The sequence below is a fragment of the Gymnodraco acuticeps genome, unplaced genomic scaffold, assembly GCF_902827175.1.
Source record: "Gymnodraco acuticeps unplaced genomic scaffold, fGymAcu1.1, whole genome shotgun sequence".
NCBI classification, from domain to species: Eukaryota; Metazoa; Chordata; class Actinopteri; order Perciformes; family Bathydraconidae; genus Gymnodraco; species Gymnodraco acuticeps.
The window spans coordinates 2,799,319-2,823,300 of record NW_022991632.1 but is presented as its reverse complement, the minus strand read 5'-3'; the positions used below and the strand labels follow the sequence as shown (position 1 = coordinate 2,823,300).

General features: G+C 40.8%; 1 pseudogene; it reads left to right on the top strand.

Annotated features, from left to right (window-relative positions):
- Positions 1-23,982, top strand: part of LOC117534144 — a 117,537-nt pseudogene that overhangs the window by 74,819 nt on the left and 18,736 nt on the right.

The window sequence follows — 23,982 nt, the reverse complement described above, 5'->3', positions numbered from 1 at the left end:
GAGGAAAATGTCATTTCTCTGATGAGAATAGGTCATACAGGTCTCAATCATACTTTAAGTATAATACAGGTCTCAATCATACATTAAGTATAATACAGGTCTCAATCATACATTAAGTATAATACAGGTCTCAATCATACTTTAAGTATAATACAGGTCTCAATCATACTTTAAGTATAATACAGGTCTCAATCATACTTTAAGTATAATACAGGTCTCAATCATACTTTAAGTATAATACAGGTCTCAATCATACTTTAAGTATAATACAGGTCTCAATCATACATTAAGTATAATACAGGTCTCAATCATACTTTAAGTATAATACAGGTCTCAATCATACTTTAAGTATAATACAGGTCTCAATCATACATTAAGTATAATACAGGTCTCAATCATACTTTAAGTATAATACAGGTCTCAATCATACTTTAAGTATAATACAGGTCTCAATCATACTTTAAGTATAATACAGGTCTCAATCATACTTTAAGTATAATACAGGTCTCAATCATACTTTAAGTATAATACAGGTCTCAATCATACATTAAGTATAATACAGGTCTCAATCATACTTTAAGTATAATACAGGTCTCAATCATACTTTAAGTATAATACAGGTCTCAATCATACTTTAAGTATAATACAGGTCTCAATCATACTTTAAGTATAATACAGGTCTCAATCATACTTTAAGTATAATACAGGTCTCAATCATACATTAAGTATAATACAGGTCTCAATCATACTTTAAGTATAATACAGATCTCAATCATACATTAAGTATAATACAGGTCTCAATCATACATTAAGTATAATACAGGTCTCAATCATACATTAAGTATAATACAGGTCTCAATCATACATTAAGTATAATACAGGTCTCAATCATACTTAAAGTATAATACAGGTCTCAATCATACATTAAGTATAATACAGGTCTCAATCATACATTAAGTATAATACAGGTCTCAATCATACATTAAGTATAATACAGGTCTCAATCATACTTTAAGTATAATACAGGTCTCAATCATACTTTAAGTATAATACAGGTCTCAATCATACTTTAAGTATAATACAGGTCTCAATCATACTTTAAGTATAATACAGGTCTCAATCATACATTAAGTATAATACAGGTCTCAATCATACATTAAGTATAATACAGGTCTCAATCATACATTAAGTATAATACAGGTCTCAATCATACTTTAAGTATAATACAGGTCTCAATCATACTTTAAGTATAATACAGGTCTCAATCATACTTTAAGTATAATACAGGTCTCAATCATACTTTAAGTATAATACAGGTCTCAATCATACTTTAAGTATAATACAGGTCTCAATCATACTTTAAGTATAATACAGGTCTCAATCATACTTTAAGTATAATACAGGTCTCAATCATACATTAAGTATAATACAGGTCTCAATCATACATTAAGTATAATACAGGTCTCAATCATACATTAAGTATAATACAGGTCTCAATCATACATTAAGTATAATACAGGTCTCAATCATACTTAAAGTATAATACAGGTCTCAATCATACATTAAGTATAATACAGGTCTCAATCATACATTAAGTATAATACAGGTCTCAATCATACATTAAGTATAATACAGGTCTCAATCATACTTTAAGTATAATACAGGTCTCAATCATACTTTAAGTATAATACAGGTCTCAATCATACTTTAAGTATAATACAGGTCTCAATCATACTTTAAGTATAATACAGGTCTCAATCATACTTTAAGTATAATACAGGTCTCAATCATACTTTAAGTATAATACAGGTCTCAATCATACTTTAAGTATAATAGGAAAGCATCCAACCGGAAAGTGTACACACTGCAGCCAGCCAGAAACTGTTGAGCATGTTTTACTGCTTTGCAGGAAATATAGTACTCAGAGAAATGTGCTTTTCCAGACACTGAAGAAAGCAAAATTCCATGACTTGTCGCTATCAGGGCTGTTAGGGAAAACATCAGGCAATATATATTGTGAGATTTTTACGTTTCTAAGAGAAATTGATCAATTTAAAATAATCTAGAGTTTTGGTTCTTTGTTTTGTTTCTTTTGTTTCTTGTTTTCTGCATAGTCTCTTGTCCACACTCCAGTCCAGTTGGTGGCGGTAATGCGCCTACAAGTTGGTTTGCCAGCCGCCAATAAACACGAAAGAAGAAGAAGAAGAAGAAGAAGAAGAAGAAGAAGAAGAGAAGAAGAGAAGAAGAAGAAGAAGAAGAAGAAGAAGAAGAAGAAGAAGAAGAAGAAGAAGAAGAAGAAGAAGAAGAAGAAGAAGAAGAAGAAGAAGAAGAAGAAGAAGAAGAAGAAGAAGAAGAAGAAGAAGAAGTAGTGAGTGGATTACACCTCTTAGTTTACAGTTAATCACGAATCAGAAGTTATCTTATTTAACACAACAGCTGTAATCTTCAGTCTAACAGCTAACTTGGTAGAAAGAAACTCACAAAAAACTTTAAAATGTTCGACAAAAATAGTCTCAAACTATCTTTAAGTAAAGGCTAACAGCTACAGTTATTATTCCAGTTCGGCTCTGGGGGAGTAACAGTTGATTTGTAATGCTCAGCTGACTTTATGTTAGTTATTTATTACACCAGTTGTCTTTAAGACGGTATGAGTTATTGTGTTGGTGCTCTTTACCATAGATATGGTTTTAAATGTATGCTAACTAGCTTATTAGCATCGTCATTCACCGCGACGTAGCATTTTCCCCATTGAAATGAATGGGGTTCTTCAGTTAGCAGCTAACGCTAAGCTAAGCGACGGTTTAGCTCATTAGATAAATAGATATACTTTATTTAAATAATGATTTATCTTAAACTGGGAAATGATTGTGTCACAGCAGAAGTGTTTTCAGGCATTACACGAGTTAAACATATTTAAAAGGTGCAATAAGATATAATAAAAATGAAGCATTAGCAGCAAGTATACAAACAGGACACATATCACTAGAGTATCTAAAGAATACACAATATACAGAAAATACTGTATACATGGAGTACATTAAACAGTCTCACTAGCTAATGTTTGCTTTCTGTGTTAACTTAGTGATAGTTACACACGGATATTGTTATAACGGTGGTTCAAACAACCATTAATGTCACTTTCTATGTGAATAAAGTCATTTTAATGAAATAAAAGTGAACAAACTGAGCTGTAAGTTAGAATGTAAGTTGCTACACAGATTATGATGAATTATATCTAAATATTTGTATTATATTAATAATAATTTACACAGAAAACCAACTTTGTATCGTAATGGTTAAAGTAATTTGCATGTAACGTTAATAACTATCTGACCTTTCTATCATGTTCTCCTCTGCTTAGCATCACATTGACTAAATGGATCAATTTGGAACATGTTTACGTCACAGCAGCATAGATAAGACAAGGCACTGCACATGGTGTGATAAAACACTACATATAAGCATCTAGAAATAGAACATATCATTGAATAAACTCTTTGAATTCCTCCTCTTCACTCCTGACAGTTTATGATGAATTATATCTAAATATTTGTATTATATTAATAATGAAGCAGCTCTGTGGTCTTCATCAGGACATCTGATGAGCAGCATGGAGGAGAAGAAAGAGACCCCTGGAGCTCAGGTCAGTGTGCACTTCATCACAATATATTCCTAATTCCAGCGTTTCCGCCAGGCGGGCGTCTTGCCTTCATTTGACGCCCTTATTCAGCTCGGAATCCCATCTACTAGGGGTGTAACGCAGGGCTCAACATTAAGCCCAGGGCCATCTAGTATTTAGCTCGGTCAATGAAGCCTCACCTGCTGGTTGCCCGATCGGGCAATCTATTATGCCAGTATCATGCAGCTCGCGGATCCAGTAATGAGTGACCCGACAGTAAAATTAAACATATCTATAACTAGTTTAGGTAGTTTGAGAGGTAATTAAAATATCTACTGTGATATTCTAACCGCTCACCGCTGCAGGTGATCATGCAGAGCTGTGTGTCGACTCGTCAGCAGCAGCTGATCTCTCTCTCCCGTCAGATTAGACTTCACTCGCGTTTATGTCCATATCGATCAGATCCAGCTAGTTCTAGCTAATGATAGGACTACCTGCTTATTAAAAGACACCTAAACAATAAGTGTTGCTATGTAACCGGGTGAGGCTACAAAGTATAGCGCAGCATTATGCATGTGTTTACATGCCCACCGGAACCCTGAGGCATTACCAACAGATCAACGCACAATCAACCCACACAGGACATCTCTTTCTCCACATTGAGTGTTAGACATTAGAATTGACCATTCTTGTCTGTCACATACTCTTCTTGTCTGTCACATAAGTGGCGCAACTGAAGCGGTATTGCGCTAAAGGGAAATTATTTTGACCGAAGAGATTTAGATTTGCCGGCTAACAGGAACTCTGACGTCGCCATTTTGTGTGCTTCGCGGATACGCTCGTCTCCTCTCTATGGGCTCAGAACAGTCTCATAATACACACATGCACACAGAAGGATTCACACTTGTATTTCATGATCCGCAAAAGGGTCCACACTTGTGTTTTTCAATGCACACACAAATGTGTTCCGTTTCATATACATGTAAATAAAATCCAAACACAGAAAAAAGTTTTACATATGTATTTTTGATCCTCACATATTTGTTTTCCGTTTAAAACCTCTGCACCTGCAAACACAAACCGCTTTCTGTGCACGGATTGCTGTGCATTCGTGTGTGGGGTTTTTTGAGACTCCCCTGACACTCACCTGATTCGTAAATGATCTACTAGCTCATTTACTGAGATGTTAGCAGGGGCAAGTGTGGAAGAAACATCCTGAGTAAACATTTCCCTAGTGTTTTCAGTTAAATATCGCTTTGTGGTTTCCTCTTTTTGAACATTTGTGTGAACAGAAATAGAGCTCTCAAAGGAATGAACAGAGAGCGCAACATCAGTCACCACAACCTCAGAGATATTCAGACCCTTTGAGATCATTAAGTCCAGAGTGTGCCCCTTATTGTGCGTGGGCTCCGTCACATGCTGAGTCAGTCCATTGAATTGATTTATTTAAAACAAGGGACAGTGTACATTAATCAACATATTAAAAACATGTAAAAGTACTCGATTAGCCAAAAGGCTAGTTTTCATCGATAGTCCCTTTGCCAGATGGTGATTGACATCCTAAAAGCAATAATACAAATACCACAACATTGTTATACCATTATACATATTTACAATAGATGACATCACTGAATACAGATAAGAGCAAGTCATGATAATAAATAAAACATTTACAATACGCACTCATACACACACCTACACCCACACATCAGTGCTGACACTGTTGATTATTAATGAGCCACTTTTTAACACTGTGCTTGAATGTGTAGTAGGATGAGGACTCTCTCATTGGTTGTGGTATTGAATTCCATTGATGGGATGCGTGGAATGAAAGACAGCCTGGCTGAATGCGCTCTTCCTAAATGGGATGGTGCAGTCTCTCCTAGCCGCACCTCTAGTAGCCCTGGTTGAGGTGGACTTTAGGCTGATGCAGCCAGCCAGAGGAGGAGGAGCCACCCCACAAGTGATCTTATAAACTAAGCAGATGTTTTTGTAAACTATGAGATTTTCCCAGCTGAACAGATTATACTTTTTAACAATGTGACAATGATGATACCGGAATGGCTTTTTGTCTCGTGTTTTGAGTGCTTGTTTATACAGTGATTCCTGTGGCCTTAGAGCTGTAGAGTGTGCATTAGACCAGCTGATCAGACAGTAGTAGATGTGGGAGAGGACCATTGAGTTAGTTCAGTGGCCTTAGAGCTGTAGAGTGAGCATTAGACCAGCTGATCAGACAGTAGTAGATGTGGGAGAGGACCATTGAGTTAGTTCAGTGGCCTTAGAGCTGTAGAGTGAGCATTAGACCAGCTGATCAGACAGTAGTAGATGTGGGAGAGGACCATGGAGTTAGTTCAGTGGCCTTAGAGCTGTTGAGTGAGCATTAGACCAGCTGATCAGACAGTAGTAGATGTGGGAGAGGACCATGGAGTTAGTTCAGTGGCCTTAGAGCTGTTGAGTGAGCATTAGACCAGCTGATCAGACAGTATTAGATGTGGGAGAGGACCATTGAGTGAAGGTATAGCTTAGCTGCTGCAGATGATAGGAAGTTTCTAATGTATCTGTAATTTGACAGATTGCACTTTACTTTATTGCAGACCTTTTTGATATGGGTTTTAAAATTGAGGTTTGTGTCAATATGTACTCCTAAGTACTTGTACTCCGAGACAACCTGAAGTCTCCTTCCAGAAAAGAAAACATCTTGCTCTGTTATAATGCTGTGGCCCTTGGAGAAGAACATACACACTGTCTTTGAGACATTTGATTGCAAACAATTATTGTTAAGCCAGGATGTAATATTCTCCAACACATCAGTGACCTTGGTAGCAGCCTCTTCTGCGGTTTTGCCATGAGTAAAAACAACTGTGTCATCAGCATACATTAATACATCACATTCTCCACACACAGAAGGCAAATCATTTATGTACATACTAAACAGGATTGGGCCCAATACAGAGCCCTGCGGTACTCCAGTTGACAAACACTAGACTTATGGTTCTCAATTTGAACACATTGGGAGCGGGATGAAAGATACAAATTAAAGAGGTTGGTGAATTCTATAGAAACATTTAAGTTGAGTATTTTTTGCAATAAGATGTTGTGATTAACAGTGTCAAAAGCTTTCCGTAAGTCAAGGAACACGGCCCCCACAACCCCACCCCTGTCCATTGATGCCTTAACTTTCTCCACGAAGAAGCATGTCGCTGTTTCTGTTGAGCGATTAGCCCTGAATCCAAATTGCATTGGATGCAGTGGAAAGGAGCTGTTGTTGAGATGATTGATGATTTGTTTGTCAATCAATTTCTCAAATACATTGGATACTATGGGTAAGATACTGATGGGCCTATAGTTGGATGTCATGAGAGGGTCCCCACCATAGTTATCAAGAACACAAAACAGTTCTTTAGCCCCTCTGTCCTGGGGGTTGTCAACATGGATGTTAAAATCACCAACAATGACTAGACGGTCAAAGTCAAAACACACTATAGACAGCAGTTCAGTAAAGTCATCAAAAGAAGCTAAAAGAAGCTAAGAGCACAGATGAACTCCCGCAGCCCTGGGGGGCCCCTACATTGGTTGTGATGGCAGATGACAGGGTTTGGTCAAGTTGCTCTCTACTGGTGAGGAAAGCGGCATACCAGTAAATCAGGTATGGATTTACTTCCATTTTGGCCATTCTTGACACCAAGATGTCTGCTTGTATTGTGTTGCTGCTGAGAAGTCTAGGAAGAGGGCTCTTGCATAGGTGTGACGTTTATCTAAATGTTTAGTGATGATGTGAACCAGAGTAGCAGCAGTACCACCCCCTTGCTTATAGGCAAATTGGTATGGATCAAGTATGTCTTTCACAATAGGTTTAGCTGAAGAGGTCATTCCTGTCACGGTTCTCAAGGTGTTGTTATGGAAATCTTAGACCTATTCAATACTGTGGAGATACACAAGTCAGAAATATCAAACAATAAATGGTGAAACAGACAGAGTTGTCTTTCGGGTTATTTATTTGAGGCCTCAAAGACACAGGTCTCACAGAACACAAGGTATTCTGAGAGAGTGCGCCCCGAGTGAAAGATGCATACAGGTTATATAGGATCTTGCCAGTTCAATAACATTCCGTCACATATCAGGAGGGGCCCTGGCAGGAGAGATAAGCTTTCCAAAGGAACTGAAACTGTCAATCACTAATAGATTGAACCAGGAACCCATTCAGCAAAAAGGGGAAGTGGGGAAACGTGTCAGCAACACATGGAGGCTAAGAAATGGGGAACTTGATTATAAGACAGGGAAACTAACAGGAACTTGCCCATTGCCCTGTGCTTGGCACCCAGCCCCCTCCTGAAGTTCAGACCTTAGGTGACCTTAAAATGTCACTCACAAAGCAGGCAAAGGACATGAACTGGAACACATCACCCAGACCTTACTCCGACGTTTTAAAAGGTCATCAGTGTCAGAACATCCTTATGGAAACTGTTGCAAGTGCTGACAGAGTTTATAAGCTAAAACACATCATTCTAGGAACTGCTGCAATTGATGTGTCCATGTAAGGTAAAATATAAAGTCTGCACTATCAGAATGATAAACTACACGTATACAAAGTTTGCCATTACATTGTCCCACACTTTTTTGGGGCTTTGGCTTTAAAAGCATTTCCCAAAAGCGCTCTGTGCGCCAGTTTTGATTCCCTCAACTTGACTTTCAGTTATTTCTCTGTCTGTTCAAGTGCTCCATAGTCTTTGTTTTTGAAAGCTATTTTCCTGGTTTTTATAACTTATTGTAATGTCCTTAGTCACATATAATTTATTACTTGGATAGATTTGTATTTCTTTAGGGAACACAGAAGTTAATATAGTCATTGGTAACAGTAGTTATTTCATCTGGTGAACCTTCCTGAAAAATGTCCCAATCTGTCCAATCAAAACAGGCTTTCAACTGCTCCCTACTTTAATTTGTCCATGTCCTTATTACTTTCTTTTCTGGTTGACTTCCCTTGAGTTTGGTCTTATACACTGGTATCATATTCACAGTGGCGTTTTTATATGTACAAAAGTGGTGGGGCACAAACAACTTAGATGTCTATAAGCTTCTGCAGTGAGGTTCATGGCTGGTGAGGCACTGACTCTTCAGGTTTACACATGTTATATTTTGACCAAAATATAATATTATTTTCAAAAGCTTTTTTTGGTCTGATGCTTCGATTAATTTTAAACGGACAGTTCAACAAAAGGATACCCAAAAAATGTAATTTTATCATTTAAATATTGAATTGTTCTCTCTTAGTAAGATCCCATTTTCAATAAAATTGCGGTCTTACCTTGACTTGAAGATGAAGTCCATGTGCCTATCCTTCTGGACAAACATCTCTATTACTTTTTTGTAAAAGTCCTCCTTATCTTCTTGTAGTTTCAAAAGTCTATCATAAATGTAATCGATAGATTTATGATTAGCAAATTATAAAAGTAGGGTAGACATGTGGATATTATCCGGCTGAACAAAACGTGCATTTATCTAACGGGTATGTTTCACACAGATCTTATTTGGAGCTATTTTCTAAAATCCTATGGAGAAATCTCATTGCTTTTTTGTCGAGGGAAGCCATGCGCAGCTTACTTCCGGGTTTTAGGACGCGTCACTGCAGCTCTCTCGTCTCCTCTTCACACACCACACTTTTCGCGGCACGTACTTACAGCCAATCAGCTCTGAATGATGTGAGATGACGTATGGTGGGGATGGCAGCTCAGTGCCCCTATGGTCATTATGTTTTTGCCACACACATTAAATGGGACAATACTCTGAGCATGCGCAGTGTAGTTTTTACAGTCACCGTTCACTTAGACAGTGAGAGGGAGGGGCATGATCGGGTTTTGTCCCACATGGCTCTAAATAGCTCAATAGGCACACACTGTAGACACTAATTATAAGAACACAGACTAAAACAGTAATGTACAGACAAATCAGATGATTAAACATGATATTAAAATATATTTTATATATTTTTTAATTTATTTTTTGCATTTTTTTGTAATCATTATTTGTAATACTTTCTGCTGACACTAGGTGGGGCTGCCCCTAATGACCAGTCACCACTGCATATTCGCAAGTACCATTGTCTTGAAGTGGATTCTAGCAGTTACCGGAAGCCAGTGAAGGGAGCGGAGGAGCGGCGTGGTGTGGGAACATTTAGGAAGGTTGAAGACCAGACGAGCAGCTGCATTCTGGATGAGCTGCAGAGGTCGGATGGCACATGCAGGTAGACCAGCCAGGAGGGAGTTGCAGTAGTCTAGGCGTGAGATGACGAGAGCCTGGACCAGAACCTGCGTGGCTTTCTGGGTCAGCTGGGGACGTATCTTCCTGATGTTGTAAAGCGTGTATCTGCAGCAACGGGTTGTAGCAGCGATGTTTGCAGTGAAGGACAGGTTGTTATCTAGGGTCACACCCAGATTCCTTGCAGTCTGAGTCGGGGAAACAACTGAGGTGCCGATGTTGATTGTCAGGTCAAGAGTGGGACAATCTTTTCCCGGAAGGAAAAGCAGTTCAGTCTTGTCAAGGTTGAGCTTGAGGTGATGAGCAGACAGCTAGACAAGCCGAGATGCGTGCGACGACCTGGGTCTCTGAGCGGGGAAAGGACATAATTAATTGGGTGTCGTCAGCGTAGCAGTGGTATGAAAAACCATGCGGGCTAATGACAGATCCGAGCGAGTTTGTGTACAGGGAGAAGAGGAGGGGACCAAGAACAGAGCCCTGAGGGACCCCTGTAGTTAATTGACAAGGGTCGGACTCGGACTCTCTCCAAGTTACCCTGTAGGTACGGTCTTTGAGGTATGAGGTGAGGAGGGAAAGTGCAAAGCCTGAAACTCCAAGTTCTTGGAGAGTGCGAAGGAGGATCTGATGATTCACCGTGTTGAATGCAGCAGACAGGTCCAAAAGGATGATGACAGAGGAGAGGGAGGCTGCTTTAGCAGTGTGCAGTTCCTCAGTGACAGCAAGGAGGGCAGTTTCTGTGGAGTGACTTGCCTTGAAACCAGACTGGTGCGGATCCAGAAGGTTGTTCTGATGGAGATAACAGGAGAGTTGTTTAAAGACGGCGCGTTCAAGTGATTTAGACAGGAACGGGAGGAGAGAGACAGGCCTGTAGTTTATAACATCAGACGGGTTGAGAGTGGGTTTCTTTAGGAGAGGGTTTACTCTTGCCTCCTTGAGACTGTTTGGAAAGTGACCAGAAGTTAGAGAAGTGTTGATGAAATGGGTGAGAAACGGTAGAATATCAGGAGCGATAGTCTGAAGGAGGTTTGAGGGGATAGGGTCCAGAGGACAGGTGGTAGGGCGGGCAGAGGTAATGAGGGTAAGAACCTCACTTGGAGAGAGAGGGGAGAAGGAGGTTAGTGTGTGGGTGAAGGGAGGGTCTGGTGACCCAGCGGTGAGTAAAGGTGAGTCAGAAAAAGAAGAGCGAATATCATCAACCTTTTTTTCAAAGTGGTTCACAAAGTCGCTTGACAGAAGGGAGGAGGGGGAAGGGGCTTTGGGAGGTTCCAAGAGGGAGGAGGGGGCAGGGGCTTTGGGGGGGTCCAAGAGGGAGGAGAGGGAAGGGGCTTTGGGGGGGTCCAAGAGGGTGGAGAAGATTGAAAATAGTTTTTTGGGATTGGAATAGGAAGATTGGATCTTATCTTGAAAGAAAGTGCTTTTTGACTGAGATATCAAAGCAGAGAAAGAGGAGAGCCTGATAGGTTAGGAGGTCGTCATGGTGTTTGGATTTCCACCGTTTCCGCTCTGCTGCCCGAAGGATGGTTCTATTAGCACGCAGTGCGTCATTTAGCCAGGGAGCAGGAGGGGACTGACGAGCCTGCCGAGATGTGAGAGGACAGAGAGAGTCCAGAGAGGATGAGAGAGTAGAGAGGAGAGTTTCTGCAGCAGAGTTTGGAGGCAGGAGTTGGAATGAGTCAGAGGAAGGGAGGGCTGAGAGCACCGATGAGGCAAAGGTAGAGGGGTAGAGGGGTAGAGGGGGAGAGGGAACGAAGGTTACGGTGGACAGGTGCAGGATGAGAAGAGATTAGTTTGTTATGTTTGGAAAGGGGTAGAGAGAATGAAATGAAGAAGTGATCGGATGTGTGGAGCGGGTTTACGGAGATGTTAGAAGTAGTGCAGTTCCTTGAGAATATGAGATCAAGGACATTGCCAGCTTTATGAGTTGGTGGGGATGGAGACAGTGAGATGATCTAACTCCTCCAAGAAGTCCCCCAAGGCGCCTGGTGGACGGTAGAGAACAACAAGGGTTCATTGTAAAGGATGGGTTACTGTGACGGCATGGAATTCAAAGGTGGAAGGAGTGAAGTTAGGTAGCTTGAAGAGGGAAAAGCTCCATTTGGGAGAGAGCAGGAGACCAGTGCCACCTCCTCTGCCAGTGGGTCTGGGTGTATGGGAGAAGGAATATGCTGTGGAGAGAGCTGCTGGGGTGGATGTGTTGAATGGAGTAATCCAGGTCTCAGTGAGAGCAAGGAAATCCAGAGACTGCAGGGAGGCGTAGCCAGAGACGAAGTCAGCCTTAGGAACAGCTGACTAGCAGTTCCACAGGCCACCTGAAACAAGATGTTGGATCTCAGTGGAGCATGTGGGATAGACGAGAGCAGGGCGGTTATAGCGATTAGGAGATACACGGGGCCAGTGATAATTGCGAGAAGACACATGAACACGAATGGAGAAAATACACATGATTATAGCATGAGGGGCTAAAAGACTAAAGAACATAAAACACCAGCGAAACTTAGCTCAATCAGAGGAGGATTTGCCTCCTCTATGCCAGGGGTTCCCAAAGTGGGGGTCGCAACCCCCCCGGGGGTCGCGAGCCCCCGACGGGGGGTTGCGAGATGTTTTCAGAATACTCTTGATGTGACCCCTGAGGTGTTTTAAAAAATAAATTAAAAAAATATTTTTAAATAATTATTATTTGTATTATTAATAATAATAATAACGTGTGCATAGACATTTTGTATTATGTAAGTCTGTTTAATAGGTAAGCGGGACAAATAAAGGAATTTTGATTCTGACAGATTTACGACAGTCATTTGCAGCTCAAAGGTCACTTTACAGCACCACAGTAAATATCAGTAAAACACACATCAATTATACTAGTATATTTCTTCTGAACAGATCTTTAATACATTTTTCAAAATGAAACGTTGGTTAATACCAACGTTTCACTAGTGAGAAGGCAGACAGGCCAGCGGAGAAGGCAGCGGAGGAGAGCGGAGAGCCGCCATCACAAAGACTGTCGACTTTTGGAGGAGGAGGAGGAGGAGGAGGAGGAGGAGGAGGAGGAGGAGGAGGAGGAGGAGGAGGAGGAGGAGGAGGAGGAGGAGGAGGAGGAGGAGGAGGAGGAGGAGGAGGAGGCGACTGTATGGCGGTCCATAAGCAGTCAGACAAGCCTTCATCCAAGTGTCGCAAGTATCGAGAGGAATACATCCAGTACGGATTCACATGCCTCATTATCAATGAAGCACAAAATCCCCAATGTGTAGTGTGCACTGAGGTTCTTGCACATGAGAGCTTAAAGCCCGTAAAAATGCTCAGACATTTAAACACGAAGCACCCCTCTCTTGCTACTAAACCAGCAGATTTTTTCTGCCAAAAGAAAGTTATAACTAACCAAGCAACAATCACTACCAAGGCTCAAAAGGCATCATATGAGGTGGCATATTTAATTGCACAGGCAAAAAAGCCACACACAATCGGGGAAACCCTAATTAAACCTGCTGCTATCGCTATAGGGCAATGAATGGGGATAAACAGGCACGGGAGCTGGAAGCAGTACCGCTGTCTGACGGGACCATATCCCGGCGCATCACGGACATGGCCCAGGATATCAAGTGTCAGCTGATTGACAGAGTGAAGAAAGGGAAATATGCTTTAGACGAATCCACAGATATGTCAAACTCTGCCCAACTGCTTGTTTTCGCCAGATACAGTTTTGATGGAAAACTTGATGAGGACATATTGTTTTGCACCCCGCTGGAGCAAACAATGGTGTAGCTGTATTAAAGTCTGAGTGGAAACAGTCCTGAGTAAATCTGATTTTGTCAGAAATCGGGAGAAATATGACCCCGGCAGGAAATCGGGAGAGGGCTATGAAATCGGGAGTCTCCCGCGAAAATCGGGAGGGTTGGCAAGTATGTCATTAGGTAAGATTAACGCTGAAACATAGCGTATTCCCCAAATGTAAATATGCACCGCAACAATGTTCATATGTTTACTACAGTTTATGTCTTTAAAGTTTACACCGCAACAATGTTCTCCTAATTTACATGGATTATTTTGACTCACGAGTTCTGCTGTTATCTTATATTAAATTGCTATATGTAGAATCATATCATGGTTGTCAGGCTGTTCTGTTCTTGTGTGTTGTCATTATGCGCGTGTTTGGATATGCCTATTAGTGCGTGAGTCCTGTGCACACGTTTTTCTTTTTCTTCCAGTCACCACGTGATAGTGGGGGGTCGCCAGTCTCTGGCACTGTTATTTTGGGGGTCGCGGGCTGAAAAGTTTGGGAACCCTTGCTCTATGCCACCCTCGTGACTCCCGCATGACTCCAATGTCTTTGTCAGTCTTACTCCCGCAGGACTCCAATGTCGTTGTCAGTCTTCGTCTGTCCGACGCTGAAGCTGACGCTCCAGGAAAGAGCTACCTAAAATGGACGCCTGATTGCTGAGTTCTCACAGCTGTGGGGCCACGCCCCTCTAATTAGTTAACTCTTGACAGCTTATGGGCGACAGCAGAGTGTCCCTGCCTATATTGTAATGCAGGGTTGAGTGACCCACTGAGACCTGTGTAACGGGTTCAGTTGAGCAGATCTGAGATTTAAAATCTCTCAAAAGCGCAGTTTTAGCTACAATAACTACAGAACGATTATACAGAGTAGAATAAATGAAACAGAGAAGTCTATTTAAACAAGAATATAACTTACAGTGGTTACTGCGTCAATAGGTAGTGTCGTCACCCGGTCCAGATGCACACTAGTTAAGCTTAAAACAGTACTGATTATGCACAACATTTTCCATAACAAAATGCCTACTAACATTCAAAAGCAGTTCCAAACCACAGTCAGGAAATACCCAACCAGGCATCCTAACTGGTTGTGTAGCAAGCCCTGTAGAGCAACCATCAAATCACACAGCTGATCCATAATCGGAGTTAGAACGTGGAATGGACTTCACCCAGACTTTTCAAGTGTTACTCGTCATCAACAATTCAAAACTAAAGTAAAAACAATTATATTTGCAAATTACTCCAGCTAACAAATATTGGATATTCCCAGTGTTATTTATATATGCATTTACTTTTTTCTTGCCCTAACTTTTTTTTTTTTTCAGTTTTCATTATTTTTCTTTATTTCTTTGTACTCCTTAATGTCTATACGTTTTTGACTAAATAAATGCCATTGTTATATTGATGCTAATGATGACGCACGGGAGGGCTACTCCCCATAAGCTATGCTTCAGCCTTCCCGCTTCTACTCATTTTGTTCATTTGTGTGTATGAATTATACGTTTTTGTATGATTTTAGTAGAATAAATTAAAAAGAGTCAGGCATCGTAGATTGTAGCCAACTTTCCGTGAAACACAATAAAGAGGCTTCGAGAAATTCATGACAGTACCTTGTGTATGTCCTTAGTGTGTCCACGTGGTTGTGAGCGCAGGTTTGTGAGAATGATGGATGGAAGTGGTGGTCGGCTGAATCTCCGCCGTATTCTGAACGCCTCCCCTCCTTCCTAGTCTCTTTTTCCTGGTGTTTCTAAGCGGCTCCCGAGGGATTTCATCCAATAACGAAGTGCACAGATGGCTTGGTGTATTCGTAGGAGGCCGATCGCATTGTAGCTCTAGCATAGCCTCGCGGCTGTAGCAGCGTAGAGGCCGGGGCAGCGTAGAGGCCGGGGCAGCGTAGAGGCCGGGGCAGCGTAGAGGCCGGGGCTCCTCGCCATACCTGTTCGTGCTGTCACTCAGGTGTGTCTTGGCAAGTTGAATGGCCAGACATGGTCTGCAGAAGGCAAATGTAATCCACAGGATCGAAAGCATGGTCTCTCAAAATTACGTTTCATACAGACACGACAAAGTTTAGACAATAATTAGACAAAAAAACAAAACACAAGTGTAACGGAGCATACTGAGACTCGCAGTGACAGAATGCCGTCTCCCTCTGTCTCCTGTATACCAGAGGTGGGAGTAAGTCATACATGTGCAAGTCTCAAGTTACTGGGGTGAGAGTCAAGCAAGTCAAGTCCTATGAAATCCTGATGAATAACCCCAGTTCAAATCAGTTAAAAGACAGTGGTTATGAAACTAGAGTTTTATTTTCAACATTAACAACAATGGAGAGTGGGGCTCTGAAATCATAAAACAGGTAATAGGGGTAATAATTGGGCAGTTCAGTGTGTGTGTGTCTAGAGGTGAGTGTGGTTAAACGTAGCAGCCTGCGGTCGCTCGTTAGCTGTTCTAATGAAGGTAGACACAGTAAAGGCACAGCTCTTTGCAGCTGCTGCTCTTCTCAGATTCTGCTGAGTTACACGTTACTGCCTCCTGGTGCTCTACACCCCTGGCCGAAATGTCCCTAAAATGAAGTCCGAGTTTGAAATCTATCTCAAATAATGTATGTATTTCCCCACATAAACATAACAGTCTGCAATGAAACGGCTGTCTCCTGTGCGCTCCACTTCCTACTTTCTCCTTTCTCTCTCTTTTTTTTCTTTCATTGCCCTCTAGGGGCTTTGTACAATACAAAAACAAATATTTTATTTTAAAAAGTAAAGTCCTTTCGAGTCATCTGTCTCAAGCCTAAGTCTCAAGTCATGAATACCAAGTCAAAGTCAAGTCGAGTCTTTTATCAATGTTAGTCAAGCAAGTCTCAAGTCCAAAATTAGGCAAGTCAACTCATTTGACTCGAGTCAAGTCATGTGAGTCGAGTCCCCCACCTCTGTTATATACTTTGGTTAGAATATTGCTGTATTACTGTATCAAATATAATAAACACAAACAGTTGATAAGTAGTATTTTGTTAACTCAAGGTTTATATTAAAGGGACCTATAATGCAAAATGCACTTTCGTACGTCTTTTCATACATGAATATGTGTCCCCGGTGTTCCAGGGAACTCACCAAGTGTCAGAAAACACAACCCTCTCTATTTTCCTCCATACCCAAATCTCTAAAAAAGGGGCTGCAACGGATCTGATACAGACTGATCCAGATTTGAACACTTTACTGACGTCAGTAAAGTGGCGCTACGGCTATTGGTCAATTCTCTACCTATCAGGGGAATGAGAGGTTGGGCCACGGCCGGCCATTGCCGCTCGAAAGCGCTGGAGATGCTGTAGTACATATGCCAGGCCTGTAAGTGGCGCTGTAGTCTGCCACAAAAGCAGCGAAGAAGACTTCCCTTGCATGGTTGCCATGGTTGCCCTTCTGTTTATTCTGTTTATTTAGAAATTGATTTTATTGATTTAAAAAATAGTTGTATGTATTGATTTAAATTGACATGCATCCGCTAAGAGAAATAGTCCGTTGTTACCGTTTGAACTAACGTAGCAACGGCAGGAACTGCTTCGATAGCGTTTTTGAGGAGCTTTTTGATTACAGATTTGAAAACATCGTTGCTTGCTTTAAAAGTAGCACAATTCATGATGTCAAACCTTTGAAAGTATCTAGATATCCCTGCCCTAATGCCAAACGAACTGCACACTGAATATGTGTCGCCGTTTGATGTCTATGTCTGGACCGCTGCGTAAAAAGGAGGGTTTCTGCCCCGTTACTTCTCTTCTTACTTCTATAAGAATAAAACACGGAGGACGGAGATCTCTTTTTCTCCCCCTCTTCTCCCCGCTGCAGCACAGCAGCTGATCTCAGAGCACGCTCCCCTCTCCTGCAGGGGGGCGTGGTCAGCTGCAGGGGGGCGTGGTCAGCTGCAGCTCACAGAATCAGCCCCCTGCAAAAACAGTGCTGGAAAGAGCAAATAGAGCGAAATGAGGTGTGACTAAAATGCAGGATCTTTTTGGTATTTTGAATAAAAAACTATATTTATATAGCTATGGCCCTACAATATATTGTTCAAATATAGCATGATAGGTCCACTTTAAGTGAGTTTTTATTGTGTTAACTTGTGTATTTATGCTTTTTAGATTGACTTTCTCTCTTTCCCTGTCCGTCTGTTCTAGAAACCGAAAGGAAGAGAGAGACGTCACAGCTGTCAGCAATGTGACAAATCCTTCACAACATCTGGAACTTTAAAGAGCCACCTGTTTATTCATACAGGAGAAAAACCATACAGCTGTGAAGAGTGTGGGACAACTTTCACTGAATCAGGTGCTCTCAAAACACATCAACGTATTCATACTGGAGAAAAACCGTACTGGTGTGAAGAGTGTGGGAAAACTTTCACTGAATCAGGTGCTCTCAAAACACATCAACGTATTCATACTGGAGAAAAACCTTACAGCTGTGAAGAGTGTGGGACAACTTTCACTACATCAGGTGCTCTCAAAACACATCAACGTATTCATACTGGAGAAAAACCTTACAGCTGTGAAGAGTGTGGGAAAACTTTCACTGAATCAGGTTCTCTCAAAACACATCAACGTATTCATACTGGAGAAAAACCTTACAGCTGTGAAGAGTGTGGGACAACTTTCACTACATCAGGTAATCTCAAAAGACATCAACGTATTCATACTGGAGAAAAACCGTACAGCTGTGAAGAGTGTGGGACAACTTTCACTAGATCAAGTGCTCTAGAATCACATCACCGTATTCATACTGGAGAAAAACCGTACTGGTGTGAAGAGTGTGGGACAACTTTCACTACATCAGGTGCTCTCAAAACACATCACCTTACTCACACTGGAGAAAAACCGTACTGGTGTGAAGAGTGTGGGAAAACGTTCACTACATCAAGTGCTCTCAAAACACATCACCGTATTCACACTGGAGAAAAACCGTACTGGTGTGAAGAGTGTGGAAAAATGTTCACTACATCAAGTGCTCTCAAATCACATCACCGTATTCATACTGGAGAAAAACCGTACTGGTGTGAAGAGTGTAGGAAAACGTTCGCTAGATCAAGTCATCTCAAATCACATCTTCGTGTTCACTCAGGAGAAAAACCATAGTGGTTTTAAGAGTGTAGGAGCCGCATTTAAGCATATTTTGTTTTTTTCACAGTTTACAATAAACAATTCCCATCTATTGGCCTTGTGTTGGGTAATCCTTTTTTCCATTACAGATCCCATCCCAACAGCGCCATCTGTTGACGTAACGTCAGAATTGACAGGCATAATGTTCACTGTTCCTTTAAAGTGGACCTATCATGCTATATTTAAATAATATAGTGTAGGACCATACCTATATAAGGCATATTTATACTTTTTATTTTTCAAAATACCAAACAGATAATGCATTTTAGCCATTCCTCATTTCGCTCAATTTAACACTGTCTTTGCATGGGCTGATTCTGTGAGAACAGCGCCATCTGTTGACGTAACGTCAGAATTGACATGCATAATGTTCACTGTTCGTGGTGTTCGGGTCAAATTGACCCGATTTCCATTTTCAATGAATAAAAAAATATATAAGGATATTTTCTTTCAACCTGAAACTCAATGGCCGGGGCTTATTTATTGTGAAGGACATGTGGAATTGTTTTTATTTTTTTCCACTTATGAAAAAATGCCCACCCGCATTTATGTCCTTCATAAGAGGTTCGGGTCAATCTCTCTCTCTCTCTCTCACACACACACACACACACACACACACACACACACACACACACACACACACACACACACACACACACACACACACACAAATTGTATGCATAGAGAAGCTGTTTGATCCTGTTTTCCCTTGATCTTTACCCTTTGTAGTGTGTACACAAAACTATCCTAGAACATTATATACATTTTAGATCTTCCAGAAATGTATAAACATTTTAAATGTTCTCGCACTGTCCCCTTCGCACCTGCATGCCGGAGGAGGGACTAAACAGAGACATAACCTCAGTGTAGTAACAGTGTAGTGCAGAACTACAATTATCTACCAGCAAAACGGCCAAAAGATATTCTGCTCAGAGCCTTGGAGCTAATAATGGATGAGAGTGAGTGGAATGCATTAGAAGAACACGGTGAAGTGGAACAGGAAGACATTTCTGAAGATGAGGATAATGTTGAGGTAAACTCAGAATTTGACAGCAAATTGGAAGATGAACTTGACTCAGAGCCAGCTGCTGGAAGACCCCCACAGCCAGCGGCAAGAAGACCCCCACAGTCAGCTTCTGGAAGACCCCCACAGCCAGCTGTGAGGTCTGTGGACCCTCAAAGGACTCAAAGACACAGACTACATGCAGCAACTGCAACAAGTACATCTGTGCTCTACACAGGAAGAAGTTCTGTACATCATGTGTTTCCTAAACGGACTTGCCCATTGACTCACATGATGTTCTGCAGCGTCACTTCATCAATATATTTTTCGGATATACTGTATTTTATGAATAGTGACTGGTAATTGTTTTTATTTGCTTTGTGTTTATATCTGTTCTGTCATTTATATGGATGTTTCATTCTCTCTATATTTCACAGCCAAATACTTTTGGATGTGGTTCTTGTGTTCCAATTGCTGATAAATTGCTTTATTTCCTTCAGGGCTTTGATTATTATATGAAAGATTAAAAATAATAAACATTAGTGAAACATTTTTTCATTTACATTTGTCCTAGAAAAGCATGAGCAAAATGTAAACTTAGTTTTTATTACAGTGTATTTTTGTAACATAAATTACATTTGTATCACAAAAAACGATGCACACTTCCATTGTTAAATTTGATCTAGCAAAGAGTATTTTCAAAAACTAATCATATATTTCATTTATATTGTTGGGGAATGAGTTAAAGACAATATATATAAGGAATTGTGTATGTTGAATTTACTTCTGTATTTTATTTATTTTTATATTCTGTATACAGAGCACATGGTGTAGTCCTAAACGATAGCTGGGGATTCTGGGTAGTGTAGTGTCTTCTACTATCCTTTACTCAGAAAAAAATATTTCAATCAATGTTGTGTAATCAACAAGGATAATCTGGTGTTTTTTAGTCGATGAGTAGTGCAGATATCACTGTAAAATCAATCGACAGTAAGAGGAATACTTACTTCCCGGTGTACAATTCTCCATTATCCAATGAGAATGGACGCTCACATTGCCTTTAAGGGCAGCCGACACAAACGAATGCCGTGCTTCCATGAGCGTCAAATCCCGCCGCAGATGGGAATACATTGCAATCAGTTGAAAGCTATTTGCGTCCCTTTATGAAGCTGAAGGAGCCTAGGAGCGTCACAACTGCACGCCACGGGACACTGACCAAACGTCGCTCCTGGACGATTATGGAGTGAGAGTGTGTTGGTTTATTCCACATGGTTACTAAAATGTGAATGAATATTTAGTGCTCAACACTGAAATTGTTAGATTTGTGTTGGTGCCTGTGAATATTGTTACGTTTTCCAATGGCTTGGAGATGCAAACTTTGTGCTGCTGTCTTTGATACAAGGGCAGAGTTACTTGAACATTATAACATTATTATTCCCTTGATTTAAAAGTTAATGCAGACTACCTTTGCCCTGCGGCGCAATGAGTTCATCAATGATGAGCTACCTGTTGGAGAGATCCTGGAACGCTGACCTGCCTTGAAAATGGAGTCACAGGTGAAAATATTTTATTACAACTATATAATTATTTTGTGTGCCTTTGACACTTTGACATGTTTACTCAGATTGAACATGTTATGTTTCTGTTTATCTCTGCTGCCTTCAGTCCACATATACATTGTACTGTGAATTAAATAGTCATTTTATATTTTGGCAGATTTGTGCAGAGTTCCACAGAATAACAAACCTCAACCTGAAGAACCACTTCTATGCGGAGTTGGATAGACATGTCCCCCCCCGTCTTCAGAGCCTGTTCAGGAAGAAGGCGGCAAGCAAAGGAAGCTGAAGTTCTGGATCAGCTATTCGCCTCCTATGACCTCCAGGTGAGTCGGTTATGCCTCTTGGTGTTTTATTCTCATACTAGAGTGGATTATCTTTGTCAAAATGGTAATCTCTTCAGTCATGGAAGAGCCCATTGTTGTGTGGTTATACTGTTTAGCATCCAAAGTAAAACAAAGATGTTCTCACACTCAAGGAGCAAGGTGACGTCCATGTCCTCCGTGCTGCTGTCCTCCGTGCTCTGCTTGGATTTCTGCATGAAGATGACTCCACGTTTCTGAGGCTGTGGCATGTAAGTCAGCAGAATAACTGTTTTCAATGTATGTGACAGATCATCCAAAAATATAGTTTATCTTGTTACATTGTAAGGCAATTTGGGTAACGTTTATCTGTTCTTGTCATCAGGTGGAGCAGTCTGATGATCCAGACACAGAGGACAACGCGGTCGGACTTCTCATGATCAGTGCCAGGTCAACAGATACCACGCTCTTCTGCCCAGAGAGGATCGCTGTTGTCATTGAGGGTAACTGAGTTATCCTACTCCCCACACTGCTTTTTGCACTGACCTTTGCCCTGCATCTGAGCGACCCAAAAGACTTGGCCAACACTTTCGACTTCACCCAGAAAGTGTTGATGAGCCTGGATGAGGGGAACTTGAAGCCCAGGGTGTTGAGCCTGAAAAAGCTTTTGGCAGTTTAATCCTACCAACAAAGTTGCACTTTATCTATCTATCTATCTATCTATCTATCTATCTATCTCACTCACTCACTCACTCACTCTCACTCTCACACACACACACACACACACACACACACAGCTGCTTTACATCTGTGTTCATTGACAGATTTGTTACTGTTCAGCTTCGAGTTGAAGGACTGTTCGTAGATGTTGTTTTATACTTTTATATGTATTGGGTCTTTATGGTCCATGTGTTAAATTAATACGCAGAACTGTTCCTGAAAATTGTGTTCACTCATAAGTGATGGTTAAAATACACAGATATTTCTCAAGGCCCTATAGCACTGTTTTTAAGGTGTTTTTATTTTTATTTAAAAGAGTTAAATATATTGAATTTTTATTGTGCAAAAATGCATTGTTCTTTTATAAAAAAAACATGAAAATGAAAATGGAATGTTGGCGATTTGCCAAAGCTGTTCAAATTATCAATAAATGCATTTTTTATATATATATATATATACGGTGTGTTTGGAGATAATTCATTACACTATTATACATTATTATTATTATATTCTATTCAGCCCAATAATATAGTTAATTTCAATCAATAGCTTGGGTCAAATGAACAACCCAGAACATGGGTTAAAATTATCCAGCCCAGCACATGGGTTCTGTCCTATAGTGACTCAGCAGCTGGGTTATGATTGGGTTATTTTTTAACCCAGTAGTTTTAAGAGTGTATACCTGGTGCCTCAGTGGCCTTTTGAAGTTTTATTGTTGTTGACAAATAGCCACTACATAAAGTAAAAAACCTCCCTTATTGAAGCGGACACTTTTATTGTTTAAATGTTTGCACTGCATGGACGTTTGGACTGGAATTACCACCACGCTCAAACGGAGATGATCATGCTGATCAAAGGACAAAGGAACATGGACGCCGGCGCATCAGCGTTTTATCTGGAGATCTGAGACAATGCTCATTGACTTTGAGAAACTTTGAATTGCCTGTTAAAGACACGATCGGAGAACAGAGGACCACCCACGGCTTAAATGGACGCCGCACAAACCTACTCCACAACATAACATTGGTATGTGAAGGATAATCTGTCAGCTTTATTGGAAAAAAGCAAACTTATTTGGAGTGACAGAATTACTGTTTCGCTACATGTTGATGAATATTGGGAGTTGTTGGACTTGAAAAGACATTTATTCATAAATCTCTGACGTGAAGTGTCAATATAATTGCCTGTGTGAACTCAATCAGACAATATGGAGCAGCCGGTTGAGACAAACGAGACAATGCCTGTGGTTGATTCAGATGTTTCAAGTGTGGAGAATGTCGCTCCGCCCGAGCCCTCTGTAAAACGGGGCCTCAAGTTTACCCCAAAAGGCGTTTTACATAGAAACGTGCCAAGAAAAGAGATCGGCAAAAATCAAGCAGGCCAAGAAATACATTGAACCAATACGTGTCTGGATGAAATCTACTGACAATGTGAAGTCTGTGCTAGCTCATTTGTGCAACTTCATCAAGTGTTATGAGGACGCTAAGGACATGCATGAGTCTTTCATAGATATGGATTTGCCCGAGGAGGAGGTCAAAGGCAAAATACATATTTCAATGCAACAATGATGACCTTTTGTAATTTCACTGAGTCTGTAAAGGATTGGTTGTCTGCTGCTGGGC